Source organism: Hippopotamus amphibius, chromosome 10, assembly GCF_030028045.1.
Source record: "Hippopotamus amphibius kiboko isolate mHipAmp2 chromosome 10, mHipAmp2.hap2, whole genome shotgun sequence".
Classification (NCBI taxonomy): Eukaryota; Metazoa; Chordata; class Mammalia; order Artiodactyla; family Hippopotamidae; genus Hippopotamus; species Hippopotamus amphibius.
This window is the reverse complement of record NC_080195.1, coordinates 13,944,370-13,959,886: the sequence shown is the minus strand read 5'-3', so window position 1 is coordinate 13,959,886 and position 15,517 is coordinate 13,944,370. Positions and strand designations below refer to the sequence as shown.

Genomic DNA, 15,517 nt, shown 5'->3' with positions numbered 1-15,517 from the left:
GATACAGACAGAACTAGGAAGCTGGATGCACAGGCAGAGCCCTAAATTCTTCTCCTACTAAAACCCAGAAAAATCCCCCGGCGCTCTGAAACTCACATACCTTCCTTTCTTATTAATCTCCCTTTCTGGCTATTATTCAAGGACTGCGAATCCCTTCTCAGGCTCTTAGCCTCCTTTAAGCGGTAGAAAGAGAATGAAAAAAATGCACCCTGAGACCTAGGATTTCTTTTTCTTCCTTTTCTGTTGCCGGCGAATCAGTGTGAAAAGCGAGCTGGCACGGGTTCCAGGAATTCGCCTCCATGCCGGAAGGAGATACACTGCAGTTTCTGCGGGCGGTCAGGCTTTTCCAAACATGGTGAGAGCCACTGGCCTGCGCTTTTAGGGCAGTGACACGGGGAGGCCCTCTCCCACCTGCACAGAGGCCTGAAACTCTTCTAATCTGGCCTCTCTCCTCTTGGGGGGGACAGGGGTGTCACAGTCATTGTAATCATTCTATGAGCAAAATCGCTGCATTTACATCAAAGGAATGAGGACACACATCATCTTCATCTCCTCGCTGTACTTCTTCCTGGAGAGTCTCAGAAAATGGACTGTGAATGTCATGCCCGTAACTATTTTGCATGGACAGGGCCACCGTTTGCTTTTATTTAATCCTCAAAGGGTCTGCTGATTTTTCTCCAGTATTTACTGAGGGCCAGCTATATTCTAGGCACTGTGGTTTATAGTGAGCATATAGCAAAGCACAAGGGGGACAGGGTCCCTGCACGCGTGTAACTTATAAATGAAAGAGGTACAGGGAGGCACTGAACAACTAAAAATCAACAAACAACCATGTGTATTTTATTTTGTTCTGAGGGCGCGGGTACTAGAAGGAAAAAAACAGGGTGATGAAAGTCTATCTAGTCGGGTGGTAGAGGCAATAAATACTATGGACTGGCTTTTATGACTCCTATTCTGAGCCACTTACAGAATCCCTTCCTGAACTCTAGCTACAAATGCCTCTTTGAACTGCAGCAGCAGAAGAGCCCAAAAATAAAAAATTCAGATGAAACTCCCCGGACTCCCTCATAGCTAAGTTCTGACTGTGGCCCCACAGAGGCAACGAGCAGTGCTGGCAGCGAGGAGGTGGGCTCTGTAGCCAGTCTGGGGGCAGAAGCTTTAGATTCATCCAGATCGCTCGGCCAGAAGCTCTTTGCCCGATCTCCACGTCGTGGATGCCGAGAGGCAGGTGGTGGCAGTGAGATGAACACAGGGACACATCTGCACTATCACTTCTCCCAGCTGCTGCTCCGGACAGCAAAGCTTCCGACAACTTTGGCACGAGAGACATCCCTGCCTCTTTCCCCATGGGAGCTACCCCAAGGTAATGACCCCAAGGCAATTCCTTTCTTTTTTTAAATTGAGTTATAATTGACACACAATATTATATTAGTTTTAGGTATACAACATAGTGATTTGATATTTTTATAACATTATGAAGTCGTCACCAGGATAATCCACTATAATGACAGTTTCCATCTGTCACCACGCAAAGTTGTTCCAGTATCACAGACTATATTCCCTGAGCTGTACATTACATCCCCATAACTTTATTTTATAGCTGGAAGTTTGTACCTGTTAATTCTCTCCACCCATTTCGTCCATCCCTCCAACCATACCCTCCTCTCTGGCAAATTACACATTTCTCTGTATCTATGGTTCTGTTTCTGTTTTGTTTTGTGTGTTTGTCTTGTCTTTTGAATCCCACATGTAAGTGAAATCATACAGCATTTGTTTTTCTCTGTGTGATTTATTTCACTCAGTGTACCTCTGGGTCCATTCATGTTGCCTCAAATGGTAAGATTTACAAAGCAATGTAAAAAAAAAAAACCCCGCAACTAGAAAATGGGCAGAGGAGCTGAACAGACTTTTCCAAGGATAAGATACAGATGGCCAACAGGTGCATGAGAAGATGTTCAAAATCACTCATCTTCAGGGAAATGCAAGTCAAAACCATGACATCCCACCTCACATGTGTTAGAATGGCTATCATCAAGAAGATAATAACAAGTGTTGGCGAGGATGTGGAGAAAAGGGAACCCTTTGTGCACTGTTGGCAGGACTGTTGGTAGGAACGTACATTGGTACAGCCACTATGGAAAACAGTATGGAGGTTCCTCAAAAAACTAAAAATATAGTTACCATATGATCCAGTGATTCCAGTCCTGGGTATGTATTCAAAGAAAACAAAAACACTTACTCAAAAAGATGCATGCACCCCAATGTTCATTGCAGCATTATTTACAGTAGCCAAGATAGGAAGCAACCCAAGAGCCCAACAGCAGATGAATGGATAAAGAAGGTGTGGAATATTACTCAGCCATAAAAAGTACATTCCTTCCTCTTGTACCCAGTGCGGGATGCTGCCCCTGAGCATTTTCCGGCCTCTCCGCAAGGGCAGCAGATCTGCCTCTGCTCCTCCCTCAGAAGCAGAGCATGGTGCCTGGGCCTGCTTCCTGCCCTGCCTCCCGTCCTTCTCACGTGCCCACGGTGGAGGGCAGTGGTGGAAAGACGTGAGGGCACCTGCTCCCTGTGTCTCAGGCTCCCGGACATTCCAAAATATCTCACTAGCCTGCCCTGGGCCTTTAAGAACTTGTGACAATTTTAGCTGTTTCTCCAAGCTGCATTAAGGGCAGCTGCATCCCTCTTCCGAGTTCTGCCAAAACTGGGTCTTGTCACCCATCGTCCCTCAACAGGCTTGTCATGCTTCAGAACAGAGTTCACTTGGTTGCTTTCTGACCTGCTCAGAAATGTTATGATTTTGCAGATGAACTGCCCTCTTCTCATCGCTGAAGTGAGGGGGAGTGGTGGGGGTGGGGATCTTCTTGAAGCTCTCCACATCCTAAGCAGAAGCAGAATCCTCAGGTTCTGTTTAGGGATCCAGCACTGGGGTCTGGAGTGTGCTTCTCTTCCTGGCCATAGATCACAGCACCTGCACTGCTAAAAGCTTCTGATGAGCAACCCTTGTTAATTCACGGAGCATTTATTAAGCGTCCACCATTTGCACGTCACCATATAAAGAGCTGAGGCTAGAAAGATGAATAAGGCACGGTCTTTGCCCTGCAGTTACTCACAATCCAGAGGAAGCACGTGCACCCGAACAAGAGTAATGAAGCCGAGTGAGGAGACCATAATAGGAGTGGAAGCAAACACTGTGGGAACACGGGCCTGAGTAAACAGGGCTCGCGGGCACCCAAGACGTGTCATTATGTGAGTTATTTCTGAAATTTTGAGCAAGAGTTTTCCAGACTGAAAAGGTGAGGAGGCAGCCACAGAAGAGTGTTCCTTCCATTCCTCATTCACAAATAAGGAACTGGGATTCCGATCCTTAATCTTATTCTTATTCTATTCCAGGCTTAGCCCGGATCAGAGTTCTCTTTTTGAGGTCTTGTGGGTCAGCTCTGCGTCCTCCAGGTGAACTCAGCATCTCTGTGAGGTCAGCAGGTTTAGGTCAACCGGACGAATAACAGGGAATTTCGTAGATTGTATTTGATTAAAAACAGGATGTTTTTCTTAAAAAAACAGAAGTTTGAAACCAGTCTCTAGGATGCCATCATTCCCCCTTGTCCTCTTTATATTTTTCTGAACCTCTAGATTTGCTATACCCCAAGCGGGTGGGTGTCTAGCTATTGCTTTACCTGGACCACTGGAAGGAGATGGCAGCGTTGCTCTGAAAAGCAAAGTGGTGCTATGCAGGCGCTGAAGCTCTCCTTCTGGGCCCCTGTCAGCCCAGTATGAAATTTCAGTGCCAAGATGGGACCAGTGGAGCCAAACAGGGACTGGCCAGAGTCAGATGCCCGCGTGAGAGCACAGGACCTAGGCTACACTAGTCAGAACATTAGCAGAGCAGACCATGTCAACTCCCAGGCACGTAAGCACAGTGATCCATCAGTCTGTGGACAAATCCAAGATCAGAAGCCGGTGACACAGACGAGGACAGGAACAGGAGGCAGGACAGGAAGCTAGGCTGCCCAGGGGGTCCCATGAGGTGGGTGAGCGGCCGGCAGAGTCTATCTGGAGGCCTCCAAACTCAGCTCCATTGCTCTGTCTCCACTGGCATCTGCATATCATTCCTGAAAGCCGTGCACAGTAGACACACAAAGACATTCAGGCCACAAGTTCCACAGCAGAGCGACACAGAGCAAGAAAAGCACAGTCGATGTGTGTGAGTCTGTGTGCTCAGGAAGCTGTAGGATGTACTCTAAAATATTCAACTTGATGACAATACACTCTAAAAAGTAACTTTTGAACTATGAGTGAAATTTATAGTGAAGGCATAAACCTTAGTATTCTAAAAAATAGGGGAAAATATTTCTGCATTTGAAAAATTTCCCTTTTCTTTAACTACTGACTAAAGAAACAAGCTGGTAAAGAGAGAGTATCAGACTACAGAAGGGAAAGAAAAAATGCTGTAGAAAATCCGACAGTTTGGCACTGCACGCGCTAGCACACCGAGGCCCTCATTCCTCGGTATCTAAGGTTCCACTTGGGCAGGGGTGGGTGGGCTGAGCCCTGCACAGTGAAGATTTAATTTCACATGCAAATTAATAGCTGGTTCATTCTTGGTTGTCTCAGCATCACTGTGACCTCTTTTGCTGTTATTTTGAAAAATTTAGCAATCCAAGCTGTTATTTTTGATCATGCCGTTCCTGGTATTTTAATGACCTGGAAGTGATTTCGAGCAAGATTAGCTGGTGGTGGCACTTAGTAGGAAATTATTGTCACCTACTTAGGGCTAACTCTCTCCACTGCCCATTTCCTTCCATAGCAAGCATGTGCGTGCTTATAATAATGGTTGTACAAAGGCACCGTACTGTGAGGGTGCTCTGAAAATGTGGGTTCTGCAATCCTTAAAGAAAATCCTTTTATGTGAGTCATAAAAGGGCAAGAACTTACATCTCTCAAAGTTTTAACTCACCAATAAAGCATTTTTTTCCTGGCCAGACTTTCCTTAGTAGGTCTAGAAGGGAGGTAATTGTATAGAATATAAATTACGTTTTCATTACTTGTGTGTGTGTATATTTATATGCATACATATATACATATATTTCATTATTATGTTGTATTTACAGGTGAAAATTCGGAAACACAGGATTGAATTAGAGAATTGTCTTCAATGATAACAGATACATGCATTTTCCTCAATAATAACATTATAAGCCAATGGGGTGGACAGGAGACATTATTCCCTCACTTAACTGATGAAGAACTACATACATATTTAATGGAGATAGAAACATCTGGAATTTGCCATTAGAGAGGCTGAATTATGAATAAAATGGATACACGGCTCACTGCCCCAAAGACTGGATCAGACCAGGCAGTCGTCATTAACCAGACAAGTCATACAAAACCAGGATTATTTGGGCCTGGATTTTATCCAGTAAATTGTATCAATTGTTTCCTTCTCTTCTGCAGCAGTGGATTGCTCTGGGAGTTACTGAGAGTATCCGGCAGGAAAACAAGGGTCTTGACGTCCAATTCTCACTCTGACCACTAGAGCACAGTATTGCTCTCTGCACATCTTGCCAGCCTCTAAGAGAAAAGATTGGAATCCCGCATTCCATCTATCCCACCCCTTCACAGGGTGCACCTACGCCGTAAATGTGAGGGATGTGGCTTTGAATCGCCAGTTCTAGACAGTGTCTCATGTGCCAGTCCCAAGCACTAGCAGATCATTGGCCTCTACACCAGGTCGTGTGGTTTGGGTGGAGGAAGGGGACAGTCTCTCTTTTCATTAACCAGTCTCTACTTTGGGGCTCCAACTAAGACTTTAAAACCTAGAGTCCTCTTCCTGAGTGTTAAGCTATCAATGAGTAATTGTTATCATAGGCTCATAGATTTTCAGCCTGATTCATTTCCTGGAGAAAAGAAAATGGTGAATGGATTGCTTAGATCACTATTAGGCATCAAAAAATTATAAAGGGTAGGAAAGGAAGAGAGAAAAAAAAACCCCCTCCGCTCCTGTGATTAACTATTACATAAAATATACTGTATAAAAAACTACTGCATAAAAATACCTCAAGTATAATGTATTTTAACTGATGTTCAAAATGCTTCTATGGGTGTGTAGGTGGAAAGATGTATCTGATGACTGCATGACAATTGAGTGTTCCCAGGAGGATATAAAAGTAGCCTGTAAAAGTTTTTACTGTGGAAAGTAATGATCCCCAAATTTGCCTGGCTTCATGGTGCTTGTTACAATGCTGACAGCAGATAATAACTACCGATCTATGAAGCTTCTGCAACAAGATGAAGCCATACGTGGCCACACATTCTATCTTATAGGCGAAGTCTTCACCCATAATTGGAGTTTCAAGGTCTTCTTCCTCTGAACTGAATATTTGTATCCCTCTAGCTGTATCCCTTCTGCTACCTTGTGTATTAAACCAATTTCCAGAGAGACTAGATTGATAATTTGTTTCAATTCAATAAAAATTGATTACAAATGACTTAAACAGCACTGAGCTATGAACTGAAATATATTGATGTAAGACGCTGGCTTCTACAGAGCTCACCAAGGCTTGTGAGTTCCTCCCACAGCCCACTGACACCAATGACCTGTTTTGCTGGTCCTGCTTCCTGCAGACACACACTTTCCAGGCAGCCCCTCCTCGCAACGCCCAAAGCTTCCCTCCGCTACTGCCAGGAATCCTGGAGCTTCTCACCAACACCCTCTAGGTTCCGCCTTGCACACCCAACCTTGTTCACATCTGTTATCCTCAAAGCCCCGCGAAAGCCAGGCTTCCTTCTATGGCTGCTGCCCATGTTACAGAAGAGGACAGTGACAAGGCAGCTGTGTCCCAGGGAGCCCGAGCTGTTGACCCTCCTTGGGGTCTTCAACAGACCAGGAGCTGTCCTTTCCCACAATCTCTCCCTATATACAATCTCTCCCTGTACATCCAGGTTGAGGGACCAACTGATGAAAGCTAAACTCTCCTTCTCCCCTCTCTTCATCACCACGTATCTGTGACAACCCTGGCTTATTCTCCTTCAGCCACAGATCTCTCCCCAGGCGTCATCTCAGACACCTCTAAATCCCACCATGGCCTTAAGTCAGGCCTCGCCCCACAAGGGACAGATCACAAGAGATATCCTCCCTCAAGAAATTCACACGCCTGGCGTTGCCACTTCCTGACGCTCAGCAGAGTAAATTGTGTGTAGTAAACACCAAGGAAGTGTTTGGAGAGAGTCATGCTGATGAGTGTGGGAATGTGCCCTAAGTTTAGGGGTTGCCAAGCCTGTCATCTGGTTAATGATGATTCTGGCGAATGCTAAGCACCTTTTAGTGTTTTAACACAGCATTCACGTGCTTGTGTGAACCATACAGCGGAATCCATCTTTTGTGACCTGTTTCCAGTGATTTTATGTGAATCAACCTTATCTCCCTAAGGAGACCATGACGCTCTTCCAGGTCAGGGAATGGATTTTATCGCTATCATATAGTCTCTCCACAACCTCTGTTTCAAGCATCCCAGGTTCTAAGCGCCACTTCTCATATTTCCAGCTCCCCCCTCTCCTTTCCCATCTCCAACAATCCTCTGCAATGTGTCCTTCAAGTCTTTGCTAACAGGTCACCTCCACAGAGACCTTGTCTCCCCACGCCTCCTCTCCTCTGCTTCACTTACCCTGTGGCACTTAGCACCCTCTGACACCCCATCAATTTTTACTTTGTTTACTGCCAGCCCCCCCCCCCCCCCAAAAAAAAGAAATAAACTCCATAAAGGAGCTTTTGTCTATTTGGTTCACAAGTGTAGCCTCAGTGCCTGCAAAAGTGTCTGACATATAATCAACACTCAATAAATATGTTAAATAAATTAGTAAATCAAGGTTTTTTTTTTACACAGCATTTTCCCAGAGTGGGCAGTTAGGAAATACTTGTTTATCTGTGTTAACACAGCTATGGTTTCATCCGTTCTGGAAAATGGACGGTTAAAGGTCACTTATACAAAATGCCAGAAGAGCCAGAGGAAGCTTGCCACCTGTTAAAAATCTCCAGAAATGGTTTAAATGCAATTTTCTTTGGTAGCAAAAGAAGCAAAGGATGCTTTGATAAGAAGACTTTGGGACTGGAATCACAGAAGGCTGCAGAACTAGCTAAGCTTCTAGGCTGATCAGTTCAGGGATTTCAAAACAGTTTGCACAGTAGGACTCTTTCAACGGGGCTCAAGCACTCAAACCATTCACAAAGTAGGAAGCATTCATACTTTACAAATGCAGAGAGGTGTACAAGGGAAACTCTGTAGCAAGAAAATCCATCCATAACAGAGTTTGATCTTGATTAGCAAGACTGCATGTTACAAAATGTGAAGAGTGTTTAGTGAATAATACTTTTTGATATTAACACTCTTCCTAATATTTCTCTTTTTCCTTCCAACTGGGAAGACTATATATTAACATTCCATTGCCCCAAGTGTTATTTGACACTGCAGAACGTAGGTGTACTGAACATGTCTTATTTTTTAAAATTTTTTCGGCTTTATGGAGATATAATTGACATATAACACTATGTAAGTTTAGGGTGTGCAATGTGGTGATTAGACACGTGTATATATTGAAAAATGATGCAACATTAAGGCTAGTTAACACAGCCCTCACCTCCCATAATTACTATCTCTTTGTTGTGGTTGTGGTGGTGAGAACATTTAAAATCTACTCTCCTAAGCAACTTTCAAGTATACAATACAGTAGTGTTGACTTTCGTCACCATGCTGTACACTGGATCCCCAGGACTTTTCATCCTATAATTGGAAGCTTTTACCTTTTGTATTGTCTGTATTTTGATGCTTTGCATCTGGGTCCTTGCTGACCCACCCCCCTTCCAGAGCGAACCAATTCCTAGAGATAATACACAACTCGCCCTCAGTTTTTCAAAAGCCTCACTTTTCAAAAAGCAAACCAATCCTTCCGGAGCCCAGAACCCCAACCTCCTCCTCGACTGGGTTCTCAGACTCAGGGCTAATTCCTGCACTAATAACCCCCGAGATAACCAGACAACTCAGGACAGCCCCTATGCCCCAGAGCCCATGAAAAATATTCAGTCTAGCCCATCCTAAGACTGCACACCTCATCGTGCCTGCTCCTTCCCATGGAAGCCACAGAAAGGCTCTTGCCCACATTTTCCTTTGCTCCCCTGGCCCCCTGAGCTACTTGAATGTCCTCCTGGTAGCCTCTACGGATGTGCCCCTCTTCTTGGGATCTGTGAGTAACAAACCATCTTCCGCTGGCACTCATTTCCTGATGCCTTGGTTTTCCCATACCTTGACAATTATAAAACCTATATCTTGGTGGGGAGGTCGCAGGTCTGAGGGGCAGGAGTTCAATTAAGAAGATGTCAACTTTAACTCCAAGGACACGGAAGCAGCATTCTTTGCACTGTGACAACCTATTATCAGAAATTCCATCAAAGAAATTAATTTCGGACTTTATGGAAAATATATTTCCGCCACCTAATAAAAAGCACATTTGCCAAAGCAGTGATAAAAATGAAGAAAAGAGTCATTGCTCTCAACAAGGCCATTTCATTTCAAGTCCACTCAAAACAACTAAAAATAGATTGCCATCTGCAAATCAAGGTTCACCATTTAAATCTGCTGTGTCTGCTGTTTCCTTTTACAACAAAGATAAGTCGTACCTCAATCCATTGGAGAGAAAACTGATAAAAGAGAGTAGATCCATTTGTCTAAAAACTAATAATGAAGATAAATCGTATCCCAGTGTGACAGAAAAAATGCAGGGGAAACCAGTCTGCTCCAAGAAGATGAACAAAAAACCAAGATATAAGTGCATCAAGCCTGTGTCAAAGAATTCTAAAAATTCCAAGCAAAATCGAGTGGCCTATAAGCCAGTTGTGGAGAAAGAGAATAATTGTTACTCAGCTGAAAATAATCTGAATGCTCCTTGAGTTCTAAGCCAAAAAGTCAAACCACAAGTTACCCTCCAAGGAGGAGCAGCTTTTTTTGTTAGTAGGAAAAAACCCTCTCTGAGAAAATTGTCCCTGGAAGATAAGCCATTACTGGGACGCACCCAAAAGAATAAATCAGAAGTTACTGAAGAGTCTGATGTAGAGACTGTCAATGAAAGAGGTTTTGAGACAAGGCAAGTGCCAAAGTGTTTGTTAGTAGAAAAAGAACTGAACGTTGAGCTGCTGAGTGAAAGAAGTAAAAATGAAGAGAAATTAATAAAGATTGCATCAGATAGAATCATTTCTTCAAGGGAATGTAAAACCAATGAAAAGAGTTTTCCTTCAGAGGAGTCTTTCAGTGAGAACAAGGCAGTTCCTCCTGAGTCCCATGTCTATCCCATCTTCCCTGTGTCTTCAGTCAATACTAAAAGATCTCTAGTTGAAGAACAGTCTTCTGTGGGATCCGTCACATCTGCTAACTTCTTGAAACAGAAAAGTACCAATGCCAGAGATACAAGTAAAGAAACAAAAGACCAGCTCATCACGGACGCAGGTCAGAAACATTTCGGAGCCACCATGTGTAAGTCCTGTGGCATGATCTACACTGCTTCCAACCCCGAGGATGAACTCCAGCATGTTCAGCATCATCACAGATTTCTGGAAGGAATCAAATATGCAGGCTGGAAAAAAGAACGTGTCGTAGTAGAATTTTGGGATGGGAAAATTGTGTTAGTCCTGTCACGTGATCCGAGTTATGCTATCAGAAAGGTTGAAGATGTCCAAGAACTTGTTGATAATGAATTAGGCTGTTGTTCCCAGATATCCAAACAAAACCAAAACTTTTCTCTTTATTTCTGATGAAAAGAAAGTAGTTGGTTGTTTAGCTGCAGAGCCCATCAACCATGCCTTCTGTGTCCTGTCTGAACCACCTGGTCCAGAATCCTCAAGCTCTAAAGAATGTCATAGGGTTTGGCAATGTTCAGATGTGCCAGAATCTGCAGACTGTGGGATAAGTAGAATCTGGGTCTTCAGATTGAAGAGAAGAAAGCGCATTGCAAGATGACTGGTAGATACTCTCAGGAATTGCTTCATGTTTGGCTGTTTTCTCAGCACTAATGAAATAGCATTTTCTGACCCAACACCAGATTGCAAGTAATTTGCAACGAAGTACTGCAATACCTCTAATTTCCTTGTATACAATTTTAATAGTTAAAGTCAGTTTCACCTATAGAACAGTTACTGTGTGGATAAGTTCAGACAGCCCATTATCATAAAATACAAACTATTTAACAAATATCAAAATAAAAATACTAAGATACACACACATATACAGAACCTGCCTCGGTTTTATTCCTCATGAACTGAAAAGTCAGGAGTAAATTTGTTGAAAATTATCCAGGGATACAAAGAAAGGAAAAAAATCTTTGGATGATGTATACTGACTCTGAATCCTTAATTATGAGTCTATGTAGCTATAACTGGAAAATTACTTGCCTCCTATGTGAGAACATTGACAAAGCAAGATGGTTTTCCACAGAAATGTCACCACTTATCATTTATAAAGCATAATTTTGGGCCAGAATTATTGCATACCTGATCAGAAGCAAACAGGAAACTTTAAAGACAGGCAAATAATTTCCATCCCCATTTTTTAAAGGTAATTCCTAAATTCATACACAAAATTTTCACTTTACAGGTACTTGGTTGTAGCAACTCAGAAAGAGTATATTTAAAGTATTTTTAATTTCTAATTTGTACCAGGGAAAGATGATAAATAAGATTTCCATATCCTTTGTAAATAACAGAATTCTATAGCTTAACCTTTCTTTTTAAAAATCATTAATAAAAGGCACACTTGTTATCAGACAATTAAAATTAAACTCTGTAACTGAAAAAAAAAAACCTATATCTTAAAACAGTAGAGAACAAAATAAGTTAATTCTTGGCTTTGGAGGGATTCTATGGCTGTGATTCTGGCATATAAAAAACAACTACTACATTAATAAAAAATGGGGTTTGGAAGAATGAAAAATCTGTTATTTGGATAAGAAGGAAGAGCAGATCCATAGATGAGAAGAAAGATGTCGGACTCCGAAGAAGACCCCTGATTCTACATTCCACTTGCCCACCTGCTCCTGCCCGGGGCTCAGATGAGTGGGGTGTGTGACGGACAGGTTTGGGGGAGCAACACAAAGACAAATCTTTATCCTACTTCCTCTCTGGAGTTCTAGGACTTGGAGATCTTCAGACATCTCCCTAACTCACACAAACATTCTTTAAGGTTGGTGTTATCATTAATTTACAGGTGAGAAAAATGTGACTCAGAGAGATTAAGACCACACAATTATCAAATCAATAGTATGGAATTATAATACTAAGAGCTGTCATTTATTGGTCAATTCCTATAGTGCAATGATGCTATTTTATTGTATTCATTCAGCCACATAGAACGGTGCAGCACACAAACGAAGCACGTGGACTCTGCATTCACGTAGCCTGGCCTCTAATTCTAATTCTGCCGGTCAGTAGCAAAATAGGTTCATCCTTCTGCAGGGCCTAAGTCAATTTCATCAAGGTCTATTTCTTTCTTACATTCATTTTTTAATCTCTTATGTTTTTAAAAATTATTAAAGCAATAGATGCACAAAATTTGTGGGAAAAAAATCAAATGTCCTAAAGGCTTATAATGCAAACAACAGACCCCAGCCAACGCTTAACCTCTCATCAACCTGCTCTCCAGGGGCAACCACTTTTTACTTTCTTAAGTAATACTCCCCAACAGAAAGTAATATATTTATGCTGTTATTTTTTAAGCTCTTTATTGGAGTATAATTGCTTTACATGGTTGTGCCAGTTTTTGCTGTACAACAAAGTGAATCAGCTGTATTTATACATATATTCCCATATCCCCTCCCTCCCACAACTCCTTCCCACCCTCCCTACCCCGCCCTCCTAAGTCATCATGCATCATTGAGTTGGTCTCCCTGTGGTATGCAGCAGCTTCCCACTAGCTATCTATTTTACATTTGGTAGTGCATGTATGTCAGTGCTACTCTCTCACTTCATCCCGGCTTCCCCTTCGCACCCCACCCCGTGTCCTCAAGTCCGTTCTCTACATCTTATGCAGTTATTTTTGATTAATCAGACAATCAGGCAATATGTTTTAGACAGTATCTATTCCTTCACTGTTATGGAAGCCATGGATTTAGCTGCTAGATTAGCTGTCTAATGCCAAACTATGCCCTCTGCATCACCAACTCCACCTTCACCATATGTATCAATTACTTCTTAATTGTATAAACACTGCTCACATGATTGTGACTCTGCAGCTTTGGCTTACTGCAGAAATAATCACGTACTGAGATTACATTTCTTTTCTCGGAAAGTGTTCCTTTTGCTAGGAGTTACCTAAAACCTAAGTTTTCTTTATCGCCATGGTCATAATCACTTTTATATTTTCAGTGACGTATTTTTCTGTCCCTCTCTCTGGAATGCAAGTGCACGGGGGCAGGGATACCTGTCTATTGATTCGCTGCTGTGACACCAGAGCAGGGGAGTGCTCTGCACCAAGGAGAGGCTCAAATAAACCCGACTGGATGAATGAGTATCTATGAGAAGAACATTCTAGTGTGGAATTAACAGAGCCATTACCAATCGATGGTTGGAAAATAGTAGAAATACATGTGATCTCCCCAGAGGACAGACGAGGAGATGGGGCAGAGACAGTGAGTCGTGTGGTTCCCTGCACTGGCCACTGCATGGTCCACGGGCCCAGGTAGTTAGGGTGACTCTCAGGAGGGGGAGTGGTGGTACCGTTTAGCAGAGGTGTGGGATATTTATTGCATACAGGTAAGCTGAAGAGCTATCGAGAGGGAAAACACAGAAACAGACAAAAAGCAATCTGCTTCCAGCTGTTTGTTTATCCAAAATACCCATGAATTAGATGTTCTAGGTAAATACCTGTGGTCTTGCCTGTGATGAATCAAATTTTGAATAATAAGAATACTTTGGAAGCAAATGTTCAGATTAATAGATTTCTCTACTTAACATAAGCTTGCCAGAAAATCCTTTTTAATGACTTGCGTGTTAAAAATAGTTTCAAAGTATTTAAATAGACCTCTTTCCTTAATAGCATAATATGATTAATTTGTATTTGGATAATATGGTAGTATTTCATTAGCATTAACCTGAAGATTAGCTGTGCTGAGGTAACCTGCTGTTGAAGAAATACCTCTGTCTTGAAGGTCTATGTTCCAGTCCTCATTTGACCTGATCCAGCTGAAGGTGACCTTTATGAAGTCCCTTTATTTTAGTCTTTACTATTTTGCCTCTGAATAAGGGTATAGGCCTAAGGGATCTGATAGTCATCAGATTTTAACAGGCTATTCATCTGCAATAGTTTAGATATAGAATAGGTGAGAGGAAAGGAATTTTACATGCTGATCAAATCAAATAGGCAGGAAATTGTGGATTTAAAATATACATTTTAAAATCCCTCTTATAATGTGACTATCATGATTTTTTTAAAGTTAATAAATGAAGAGCAAAAATTCTAGGTATTTGGTAAATTTAATAATGTACTCTCAGTTAAATTATATTTTATTGATTATAGGGTGCTACCTTCTACATTCCCAATTAGGGCAGAATTGTACATCTGATCACTATCAGTGACTATCAGAGCCTATAAAATTATAGGCTCTCAGTCTCAGGGGTCTAGATATCACTTGGTCTACTCCTTACATGCGTACCTTTATGTACAAGAAAAAAAAATGGAGCTAAAAGTGTGTACGTGTGTGTTTGTGTGTGTGAGTATAAAAGATGGTTTTTCCCCACTTTAAATTAATCTAACCCACAGCCACTCAAACTACTATATTCTATGTTCCTAGGTTCTTAAAAGAATGAATCTGCAGAAAACAAAACAAAAATCCAAGAACTTCAAGTTATTGTATCTCAACAGTCTGTCGGATTCACATGTGACCTTTGTAATGAAGGTGTTGACAAGCCTGTGTGGAATCCGTAAAAACTTTGTGGATGGTGAAAATATTATCAGGCCTCAAAACCTGGATGTCTAATTAGTTAATCAGCCATTTTCATGAACCCTGATAAAATTTTTTTTTTTTTTTTTTGCTGCTTTGTGGCTTGCGGGATCTTGTTTCTCCGACTAGGGACTGAATCTGCACCCTCGGCAGTGAAAGCATGGAGTCCTAACCACTGGACAGTCAGGGAATTCCCTGATAAAAACATCTTTTTTTTAAGCCAATGCACAGGCAGCCTCCTTGTGCAAAAGCCAAACAAAAGGTCACCTGTGAAGTGGGAGAATGTCTCATTCATTGTCCTGTGTTTCCTTCTGTTGCCTGGTGCAACCTTAAATAGCTGTTCTCTTTTTGTTTGTTTTTCCTTTAAAGCTCTCCCTGTCCCAGGACCCAGCCTGTGGAACTGGGGCAGGGCCAGAACTGAAAGAGCAGACATCACGCTGTGCTCAGACTCACTCCGTCCATCCCTGGGACAAAAGGCTTAAGTTACGTGGGTCCCTCTTCCCTTAAAATTGGCTCCTCAAGGGCTTCCTAAGTGGCG

General features: G+C 42.3%; 1 pseudogene; it reads left to right on the top strand.

Moving 5' to 3' along the window:
- The first annotated feature begins 9,370 nt into the window (after nucleotides 1–9,370).
- Nucleotides 9,371–11,156, top strand: LOC130830583 (N-acetyltransferase ESCO2-like; annotated as a pseudogene).
- The last annotated feature ends 4,361 nt before the right edge of the window (nucleotides 11,157–15,517 follow it).